The sequence below is a fragment of the Theropithecus gelada genome, chromosome 3 (assembly GCF_003255815.1).
Source record: "Theropithecus gelada isolate Dixy chromosome 3, Tgel_1.0, whole genome shotgun sequence".
NCBI classification, from domain to species: domain Eukaryota; kingdom Metazoa; phylum Chordata; class Mammalia; order Primates; family Cercopithecidae; genus Theropithecus; species Theropithecus gelada.
This window is the reverse complement of record NC_037670.1, coordinates 68568773-68580917: the sequence shown is the minus strand read 5'-3', so window position 1 is coordinate 68580917 and position 12145 is coordinate 68568773. Positions and strand designations below refer to the sequence as shown.

Genomic DNA, 12145 nt, shown 5'->3' with positions numbered 1-12145 from the left:
AACACTCACAATCTATGAGGAAGAAGACTCAAGGGAAACAGATTCACTTGTCACTCAATAACATCCAATCATGACTTCATTTGCAATAAGGCCATAAAACAGGGTGGGGGTGAGAGGACCTCGGTTCTGGTGTATGATCTACCATCATCCCACCATGAGAGTTTTCTCATCTGCAAAATGAGAGGTTAAACTAAAAATCTCTGGAATTTAATTTTCAAAAGCATTGCAATTCTGTGTGATTCAATGAAATGCCAGGTTTATAACCACTCAGGTCTGACATGAACAATCACAAAAACATCTGTCATTAAACTCAAAGTTCCTTGTCTCTATTCTATGGGTACACCAGCAAGAGAGAGAGAGGGAATCAGCTGCTTTTCCTAAACAGAGCAGAGTAGATTGAGCAAAGAACATGTGATGGAAAAGACCTAACCACATTTTACTAATGTATGAAATTAAAAGCTTCATTTTGAGAAGTTTTCATTCACTAGCAAGATGATTTTTTTAAATATTACAAGGTAAAATAGGAATACTCTATTTTTCTTCTAAAAAACATAAAGCATTATGCACACACTCTCATTTGTCTCCCACTACCCTTGAGAGGCAAGTGAAATTGTAGAAATCATATCCATTTCTACAGAAAAGGGATCAATGAGAAACTCCAGGAGAGGCAAAGCTCCGATAATGCCTGCATCAAGCTACAGCTGGAGAGTTGAGATCTGGCTCTCCTGTGAAGCTCTATCCACAGCTCTAACACAAACACTGGGCTGCCTGAGCAAAGCCCCTGAATCACCAACACAGAACAGATTTTGATTTTAACAGCTGAGTTGTTGCAGCCGGGGTTACCATCGTGACAATGTCCAATAGGTGCCACAGACAAAAACCAAAAATAAACACTGCTGACAGGCAACCGTGACAGGTACACTTAGGGAATAACCAGAGCCAGGCCAGAAAGAAAGTACAGCTCTGAAGAAAAACACTTAGACAAGCAAAATCCAAGAGATACAAAATAAACTTTTTCCAAAGTTTTAAGTGAGGCATGACTTTAAAAAAAAATCACTCAGCAATTAAGACACCAAGAATTTTTATTTTTACTTTATTTTTTATTTTTTTTTGAGATAGGGTCTCACTCTGTTATCCAAGGTGGAGTGCAGTGGCACAATCACAGTTCGCAGAAGCCTTGACCTCCTGGGCTCAGGTAATCCTCCCACCTCTGCCTCCCAAGTAGCTAGGACTACAGCCGCATACCACCACACCCAGCTAAATTTTTTTTATATTGTTTTGTAGAGATGGGGTTTCACCATGATGCCCAGGCTGGTCTCAAATTCCTGGGCTCAAGCGATCTGCCCACCTCAGACTCCCAAAGTGATGGGATTACAGGCTTGAGCCACCATGCCCAGCCAAGAATTTTTAAAAGAGGTCTGCAGTGTTATTAAGAATGACATGGGAAAAAAAAAATACTATTGAAGGAGAAAAAAAAGTTTTTCCAACCACACAGGAGATGAAGCATGCCACCAAGGCAGGTCACCAGTACAAATTAGGTCAGCAGGTGTCACAAAAGGCCAATGCTATTGTCACATATATATACCGTGTTAACAAATAAATTAGGCAAGCCACTACTAAATAAGCCGCTGAAAAAAGAAGTCCCTTCCTTCCATCCTTCTATCCTGATATTTATAACCAAACTTCACCTTTGACCCTTCCCTGAGGTGAGAGAGAACACTAGCTCCAGAGCAAGCCTTGATTATTGCCTGGCTCTTATTGGCTGAGACCATGCACACACAGCTCTCAGTATCCCTCATGGGTGCACAGTGACTGCCTGCATAATAGGAGGACTGGAGGGGACAACTCACTATTTCAAGACACAGAGAGGGAACCACACAAGTGCTGGTTAAATACACAAACCAACCAGTTTTAGGTTCTATACAGCACCTGCCTCCATCTTGCTCATTTATTTGCTGACTTTTACTGCTGCACCCCACTGGGATATAAGCTCCAAACCAGCAGTCTTGTCTGTCTTGGTGATTCCCACATGCCCAGTTCCTGGGATAAAGCACAGCCCACATGTTTAGAAAATGTCTAATGTAGAATGAGCCAAATCCAGGGCTATCCTTGGTGATAGTAGAGCCACATCATCTTAGAGGTCATAACAAGTGTATTTGAGAGAGGTGTAAATCTGAACTTGAGACAAGACATAGGGCAGGACCTTCATAACACGGTGTCGACCATAGGGCAGAATCATGGCATCAACATCCCAGATAGTCAACAAGCACATCTGAGACACCATTTCCAGTGGGGAGTTGTCCCAGGTAGCTGTGCAAAGTATGGTGAAAGCTGTTAGCTAACCTGGGTCTCTTAAGTCAAAAAAAGAGAAAATAACCAGTTTCAGCTTGGGCCTAATACAAACCCTTTCAGAGAAAGCCCCAGAGGTTCACAGAGCAGTTCAGAAGACAGATAAAGAATCAGGAAACTGTAATTTTTTTAGCCAAGTGAATGAAGCATGGCAATCAATGCTTTTCATAATTTATTCAACTACATACATGGCAATACTAACAAAAAATGAAATAGAAATCAACACCTAACCCACCAAAATCCCAAAATTCTGGATAAACTACTTGGGAAGAGCTGTTAGTTCCTGCTCCTGGCCTATTAAAAACAGACAGCAAGTAGTCATTTGAAGCTAGAATTCCTTGTGGATGATCCCTAGTGATCTGGTCTGACTTTGATCTTAAAATTATACTGAAGTCTATGATTCTAGAGGTCACCAGTTGCTGGTAAGAGATATAATGGGGATGTGGGGTGGGAAGAAGGGAAAACTGAGCACACAGCTATTTCCTGCTGAAGCCAGGCCACCAGCAACTCACTGATCTGTGCCTGTGGTACCTTAAAGGCACAGGGCACTTGCAAAAGTCTCAGTCTTCTTAGGGATGCTATGGACCCCACCCAAACTCCTACACACAGGGCAGGTTTAGGACATGTCTGCCTATTTCAAGTGGCCCCTGGAGAATGAAGGAGAGACTGCAGAGGGAGTGGTCACGGAGTCAGAAGGCACAGGACAGGAGGGCCAGAGGGATTCAGCTCCAGGCCAGCCTAGACTTCACACCTACCCAGGCCAGGCAGGAATGGGACTAAGCCTAGTCACCTTACTGCACCATGTGGGATGCAGGAGGGTGCAAGCCAAGTTGCCCCCACTATACAGAGAGGTTCATTTCCTATAAATGCACATGAGACGTGTTCCAGGACAGTGTCTCCTTCTAAGAAGCCAGCACCACTTGTTTGTATAGAGTAAGGAGGGTAGCCCAGAGGGAAAAGCATAAGGTTTAGAAGCAGACATACCTGACTCAAACCACAGCTTTGCTACTTCATTCATGCAGCTATTCATTCATTCAAAAACTTATCCAGAGTGCTCACTGTTCCAGGCATAACAACAAGGGAGATGACACTGTGGATTTTCCAAGTTAACTTGGATGATTCAGTAACTTCTCTCAGCTTCAATTTCTCATCTATAAAATAGAATGAATGATATGGGGGGATCTGGCAAGATAGTCGAATAGGAATAGCTCCGGTCTGCAGCTTCCAGTGAGACCAACGCAAAAGGTGGGTGATTTCTGCATTTCCAACTGAGGTACCCTGTTCATCTAACTGGGACTAGTTAGGCAGTGAGCACAGCCCACAGACGGTGAGCCGAAGTAGGGTGGGACATCGCCTCACCTGGGAAGTGCAAGGAGCGGGGGGCCTCCCTTTCCCAGCCAAGGGAAGCCATGAAGGACTGTGCTATCCGGCCCAGATACCAAGCTTTTCCCAAGGTTTTTGCAGTCCACAGACCAGGAGATTCCCTCATGTGCCTAAACCACCAGGGCCCTGGGTTTCAAGCACAAAACTGGGAGGCTGTTTGAGCAGACACTGAGCTAGCTGCAGGAGTTTTTTGGTTTTTTGTTTTTTGCATACCCCAGTGGCACCTGGAACCCCAGCAAGACAGAACCGCTCACTCCCCTGGAAAGGAGGCTGACACCAGGGAGCCAAGGGACGATGGAGCTTGGTGTCTGCCATTACTGAGGCTTGGGTAGGTGGTTTTCCCTTAACAGTGCTAAAGAGGCCTGGAAGCTCAGACTGGGTGGAACTTAACTTAAAGAGGCAAAGTGGCTGTGGCCAGACTGCCTCTATAGATTCCTTCTCACTGGGCAGGGCATCTCTGAAAGAAAGGCAGCAGTTCCAGTCAGGGGCTTATAGATAAAACTCCCATCTCCCTGGGACAGAGCACCTGGGAGAAGGGATGGCTGAGAGTGCAGCTTCAGCCGACTTAAACGTTCCTGCCTGCCAGCTCTGAAGAGAGCAACGGATCCCGACAAGGAGGATTCTCCCAGCACAGCGCTTGAGCTCTGCTAAGGGACAGACTGCCTCCTCAAGTGGGTCCCTGACTCCCATACTTCCTGATTAGGAGAGACCTTCCAACATGGGCTGAGAGACACCTCATACAGAAAAGCTCTAGCTGGCACTAGCCCGGTGCCCCTCGGGGATGAAGCTTCCAGAGGAAGGAGCAGGCGGCAATCTTTGCTGTTCTGCAGTCTCCACTGGTGATACCCAGGCAAACAGGGTCTGGAGTGTACCTCAGCCAACTGCAGCAGACCTGCAGAAGAGGGGCCTGTTAGAAGAAAAACTAACAAACAGCAACAACATCAACATCCAAAAAAAAAAGACCCCCACACAAAAAACCCATCCAAAGGTCATCAGCCTCAAAGATCAAAGGTAGATAAATCCATGAAGATGAGGAAAAAACCAGCACAAAAATGCTGAAAATTCCAAAAACCAGAATGCCTCTTCTCCAAATGATTGCAAGTCCTCTCCAGCAAGGGCACAAAACTGGACAGAGAATGAGTTTGACAAACTGACAGAAGTAGGCTTCAGAAGGTGGACAATAACAAACTCTTCTGAGCTAAAGGACTATGTTCTAACCCAATGCAAAAAAGTGAAGAACCTTGACAAAAGGTTACAGGAACTGCTAACTAGAATAACCAGTTTAGAGAAGAACATAAATTACCTGATGGAGCTGAAAAACACAGGATGAGAACTTCGTGAAGCATACACAAGTATCAATAGCCAAATTGATCAAGCAGAAGAAAGAATATCAGAGACTAAAGATCAACTTACTGAAATAAGGCATGAAGACAAGATTAGGGAAAAAAGACTGAAAAGGAACAAACAAAGCCTCTAAGAAATATGGACTATGTGAAAAGACCAAACCTACGATTGACTGGGGATCCCTAAAAGTGACAGGGAGAATGAAAACAAGTTGGAAAACACACTTCATGATATTATCCAGGAGAACTTCCCCAACCTAGTAAGACAGGCCAACATTCAAATTCAGGAAATACAGAAAACACCACTAAGATACTGCTCGAGAAGAGCAACCCCAAGACACATAATCATCAGATTCTCCACGGTTTAACACAGGAAAAAATGTTAAGGGCAGCCAGAGAGAAAGGTCAGGTTATCTACAAAGGGAAGCCCATCAGACTAACAGCAGATCTCTCTGCAGAAACTCTACAAGCCAGAAGAGAGTGGAGGCCAATATTCCATATTCTTAAAGAAAAGAATTTTAAACCCAGAATTTCATATCCAGCCAAACTAAGCTTCATAAGTGAAGGAGAAATAAAATCCTTAACAGACAAGCAAATGCTGAGGGATTTTGTCACCACCAGGCCTGCCTTACAAGAGCTCCTGAATGAAGCACTAAATATGGAAAGGAAAAACCGGTACCAGCCACTGCAAAAACATACCAAAATAAAAAGACCAACAACACTATGAAGAAACTGCATCAACTAATATGCAAAATAACCAGCTAGCATCATGACAAAAGAATCAAATTTGCACATAACAATATTAACCTTAAATGTAAATGCGCTAAATGCCCCAATTAAAAGACACAGATGGGCCAAGTGCGGTAGCTCATGCCTATAATCCCAGCACTTTGGGAGGCTAAGGGGTGCATTACGAGGTCAGGAGTTCGAGACCAGTCTGGCCAATATGGTGAAACCCCGTCTCTACTAAAAATACAAAAATAAGCTGGGTATGGGGGCGTGCACCTGTAGTTCCAGCTACTTGGGAGGCTGAGGCAGGAGAATCACTTGAACCTGGGAGGCAGAGGTTGCAGTGAGCCAAGATCACGCCACTGACTCCAGCATGGGCAACAGAGCAAGACTCTGTCTCAAAAAAAAATACCACACACAGACTGGTAAATTGCATAAAGAGTCAAAACCCATCGGTGTGCTGTATTCAGGAGACCCAGCTCATGTGCAAAGACGCACATAGGCTCAAAATAAAGGGATAGAGGAATATTCACCAAGCAAATGGAAAGCAAAAAAAAGCAGGGGTTGCAATGCTAGTCTCTGATAAAACAGACTTTAAACCAACAAAGATCAAAAAAGACAAAGAAGGGCATTACATAATGGTAAAGGGATCAATGCAACTAGAAGAGCTGACTATCCTAAATATATATGCACCCAATACAGGAGCACCCAGATTCATAAAACAAGTTCTTAGAGACCTACAAAGAGACTTAAGACTCCCAAACAATAATACTGGGAGACTTTAACACCCCACTGTCAATATTAGACAGATCAACAAGACAGAAAATTAACAAGGATATTCAGGACTTGAACTCAGCTGTGGACCAAGCTGACCTAATCAACAGAATATACATTCTTCTCAGCACCACATAGCACTTATTCTAAAATCAACCACATAATTGGAAGTAAAACACTCCTCAGCAAATGCAAAAGAATGGAAATCATAACAAACAGTCTCTCAGACCACAGTGCAATCAAATTAGAACTCAGGATTAAGAAACTCACTCAAAACTGCCCAACTACATGAAAACTGAACAATTTGCTCCTGAATGACTACTGGGTAAATAATGAAATTAAGGCAGAAATAACGAGTTCTTTGAAACCAATGAGAACAAAGAGACAACATACCAGAGTCTCTGGGATACAGCTAAAATGGTGTTAACAGGGAAATTTATAGCACTAAATGCCCACATCAGAAAGTGGGAAAGATCTACAATGGACACCCTAACATCACAATTAAAAGCACTAGAGAAGCAAGAGCAAACAAATTCAAAAGCTAGCAGAAGATAAGAACTAACTGAGATCAGAGCAGAACTGAAGGAGACAGAGACATGAAAAACCCTTAGAAAAAAATCAATGAATCCAGGAACTGGTTTTTTTAAAAGATTAACAAAATAGACCACTAACCAGAATAATAAAGAAGAAAGGAGAAAGGAATCAAACATACACAATAAAAAAAGATAAAGGAGATATCACCACTGATCCCACAGAAATACAAACTACCATCAGAGAATACTACGAACATCTCTATGCAAATAAACTAGAAAATCTAGAAGAAATGGATAAACTCCTGGACATATACAACCTCCCAAGACTAAACCAGGAAGAAGTCAAATCCCTGAAAAGACCAATAACAAGTTCTGAAATTGAGGCAGTAATTAACAGCCTACCAACCAAAAAAAGCCCAGGGCCAGACGGATTCACAGCCAAATTCTACCAGAGGTACAAAGAGGAGCTGGTACCATTCCTTCTGAAACTATTTCAAACAACAGAAAAAGAGAGATTCCTCCCTAACTCATTTTATGAAGCCAGCATCATGCTTATTCCAAAATCTGGCAGAGACACAACAAAAAAAGAAAATTTCAGGCCAATATCCCTGATGAACATCAATGCGAAAATCCTGAATAAAATACTGGCAAACTGAATCCAGAAGCACATCAAAAAGCTTATCCACCATGATCAAGTCGGTTTCATCCCTGGGATGAAGGCTGGTTCAACATACGAAAATCAATAAATGTAATCCATCACATAAATAGAACCAATGACAAAAACCACATGATTATCTCAATAGACGCAGAAAAGGCCTTCAATAAAATTCAACACCCCTTCATGCTAAAAACACTCAATAAACTAGGTACTAATGGAACATATCTCAAAATAATAAGAGCTATTTATGACAAACCCATAGCCAATATCATACTGAATGGGCAAAAGCTGGAAGCATCCCTTTGAAAATCAGCACAAGACAAGGATGCCCTCTCTCACCACTCCTATTCAACACAGTATTGGAAGTTCTGGCCAGGGCAATCAGGCAAGAGAAAGAAATAAAGGGTATTCAAATAGCAAGGGAGGAAGTCAAATTGTCTCTGTTTGCAAATGACATGATTGTATATTTAGAAAACCCTATTGTCTCATCCCAAAAACACCTTAAGCTGATAAGCGACTTCTGCAAAGTCTCAGGATACAAAATCAACGTGCAAAAATCACAAGCATTCCTATACACCAATAATAGACAAGCAGAGAGCCAAGTAATGAATGAACTCCCATTCACAATTGCTACAAAGAAAATAAAATACCTAGGAACGCAACTTACAAGGGACATGAAGGACCTCTTCAAGGAGAACTACAAACCACTGCTCAAGGAAATAAGAGAGGACACAAACAAATGGAAAAAAAATCCATGCTCATGGATAGAAGAATCTATATCATGAAAATGGCCATACTGCCCAAAGCAATTTATAGATGCTATGCTATTCCCATCAAGCAACCACTGACTTTCTTCACAGAACTAGAAAAAACTACTTTAACTTTCATATGGAACCAAAAAAGAGCCCACATAGCCAAGACAATCCTAAGCAAAAAGAACAAGGCTGAAGACATCGCACTACCTGACTTCAAACTATACTATAAGGCTACAATAACCAAAACGGCATAGTACTAGTACCAAAACAGATACATAGACCAATGGAACAGAACAGAGGCCTCAAAAATAACACCACACATCTACCACCATCTGATCTTCGACAAACTAACAAAAACAAGCAATGGGGAAAGGATTCCCTATTTAATATACAGTGCTGGGAAAACTGGCTAGCCATGTGCAGAAACCAGAAACTAGGCCCCTTCCTTACACCTTATACAAAAATTAACTCAAGATGGATTAAAGACTTAAACATAAAACTTAAACATGAAAACCCTAGAAGAAAACCTAGACAACAGTATTCAGGATATAGGCATGGACAAAGACTTCATGACTAAAACACCAAAAGCAACTGCAACAAAAGCCAAAATTGACAAATGGGATCTAATTAAACAAAAGAGCTTCTGCTCAGCATAAGAAACTATCAGAGTGAACAGGCGACCTACAGAATGGGAGAAAATTTTTGCAATCTATCCATCTGACAAAGGTCTAATATCCAGAATCTGCAAGAAATTTACAAGAAAAAAAACAACCCCATAAAAGGTGGGCAAAGGATATGAACAGACACTTCTCAAAAGAAGACATTTATGTGGCCAATAAACATGAAAAAAAAGCTCATCATCACTGGTCATTAGAGAAATGCAAATAAAAACCACAACGAGATACCATCTCATGCCAGTTAGAACCGCAATCATTAAAAAGTCAGGAAACAACAGATGCTGGAGAGGATGTAGAGAAATAGGAACACTTTTATACTGTTGGTGGAAGTGTAAATTAGTTCAACCATCGTGGAAGACAGTGTGGCGATTCCTCAAAGATCTAGAACCAGAAATACCATTTGACCCAGCAATCTCATTACCGGGTATCTATACACCCAAAGGATTATAAATCATTCTACTATAAAGACACAGGCACATGTATGTTTACTGCAGCACTATTTACAACAGCAAAGACTTGGAACCAACCCAAATGCCCATCAATGATAGGCTGGATAAAGAAAATGTAGCATATACACACCATGGAATACTATGCAACCATAAAAAAGAATAAGTTCATGTCCTTTGCAGGTACATGGATGAAGCTGGAAACCATCATCCTGAGCAAATTAACACAGGAACAGAAAACCAAACACCACATGTTCTCACTCATAAGTGGGAGATGAACAATGAAAACACACAGACACAGGGAGGGGAACATCATACACTGGGGCCTGCCAAGGGGTCAGGGGAAAGGGGAGGGAGAGCATTAGGACAAATACCTAATGCATGTGGGGCTTAAAACCTAGATAACGGGTTGATAGGTGCAGCAAACCACCATGGCACATGTATACCTATGTAACAAACCTGCACGTTCAGCACATGTATCCCTTAAAGTAAAATAAAACTTAAAGTAAAATAAAAATTTTTTTAAAGAAATTAAAAACAAAAAAGAAATTGCTTACTTCACAAGTTGCAGGTTCTCATGAAGAAGGAAATATGGATACAGTTTCTGGCATATATCAAATTTTTTTATATTATGGATTTAAATTATGTAATGTCCCATTTTGCACTGTTACTTGAGTTTTTTTATAAGCAGAAATTATCTATTTACAACAACCTATGATAATGTTATTCTTATCACAATTCCTTGAGTAGACATCTCTCTCCCACTAAAAGATTAAACTTCCAGTGGGAATGATGGCTCACACCTGCAATCCCAGCTACTCAGGAGACTGAAGTGGGAGGATCACTTGAGGCCAGGATTTCAAGACCAGCCTGGGAAACAGCAGGACTCCATCTCTACAAAAAAAATTTTAAAACTTAACCAGGCATGATAGCAAGCACCTGAAGTCCCAGTTACTCAGGAGGCTAAGGTGGGAGAATAGCTTGAACCCAGGAGTTCAAGGCTGCAGTGAGTCGTGATCATGCCATTGCACTCCAGCCTGAGTGACAGAATGAGGTCAACTCTATTAAAAAAAAAAAGATTAAACTTATACTCACTTAAACTCATTAGATGGAGGTTTCAGAAACTTTAGTTTTTGAAACTCAAGTTGTGAATGTTACAGGTACATCATGACATGGCTCCCTGCTCCATGGAAGAGCCTCACAGCACACAGGCCTGGCCATCCACTTCATCATTGTGACCTGGGTTCTTTGCTTTGCCTCTCAGGACTGGATGGGGCTTCAATGGGTCTCACCCATGACCTGATGTAGCCTAAACGGGGGTGACGGGGTGTTTGTAGCTGAAGAAAAATAAGTTTTGTGTTTGTTGTTGAGGGGAGCAAAGGCCCACAGCCTGACACCTGTTCCCTGAGGAGGCATAAAAGAAACCTGGGGAAAGTAGAATGGTTGGTATCAGTGCACAAACTACAGGCCTACCCATCACGCCACTAAGCAGTAACAGAGGCACAGGGAATGACACCAGGTGGCTGGCCCCAGCAGGGATGGCATGCCCTTTGAGGACTCCAAGTCAACCTTAAAAAAGAGGGTGTGGGGACCAGGAAGCTTATCCTCGGCACATGCATGCCACCTATGTGAATAGGAGGAAATAAAAAAAATAGCAAGGATAGCAAGTGGGGACGCTGGGATGGGGTGGGCCTGTCCCTCCATCCCTCCGTCCCTCCCTCCCTCCTGTGCAGCCATGTTGTTGCCCTGGGAGAACTGCAGAGTCTGAGGGTTCTCTTTCTCCTGTGATTAAAGGTTATGGAGAATTGGCCGGGCGCGGTGGCTCAAGCCCGTAATCCCAGCACTTTGGGAGGCTGAGACGGGCGGATCACGAGGTCAGGAGATCGAGACCATCCTGGCTAACCAGGTGAAACCCCGTCTCTACTAAAAAAATACAAAAAAACTAGCCGGGCGAGGTGGCGTGCGCCTGTAGTCCCAGCTACTGGGGAGGCTGAGGCAGGAGAATGGCGTAAACCCGGGAGGCGGAGCTTGCAATGAGCCAAGATCCGGCCACTGCACTCCAGCCTGGGCGACAGAGCGAGACTCCGTCTCAAAAAAAAAAAAAAAAAAAAAAAAGTTATGGAGAATTAAATCGTAAACCTTTCATCTCTGTGATGCATGGTTCATCACCATACACGGGGAGGTGCTACCCACTGTGTCACTTTGTCTAATTTGAGTTTATTAGACCCTGGGCTGGCAAAGCCCAGGAAACTCACATGACAGATGCTATGTATGTTAGCTATCACTGTGCATTTAGTTGACTGGACTTTTCTTAGGGAAACCGAAGGCAGATTTAATCTTTAGGAAAAAAGAGAATTCACCAAGATAATGTTTGAGGATTCCCTTGAAAACTGAGAGGCTGGCCATCTACAATAGGAACCCCAAGAGTGCCTATGGCTTTGTTTATAAAATAGGTGAGGACATCAGATGCTTGGGTTTCTCTCTCAGGAAGTAGTGTG

The 12145-nt window shown here is 42.6% G+C and overlaps 1 protein-coding gene across 2 annotated transcripts in view; it reads right to left on the bottom strand.

Annotated features, from left to right (window-relative positions):
- Positions 1–12145, bottom strand: part of NUDCD3 (NudC domain containing 3) — a 108600-nt gene that overhangs the window by 32235 nt on the left and 64220 nt on the right. The gene's annotated exons all lie outside the window — the stretch shown is intronic.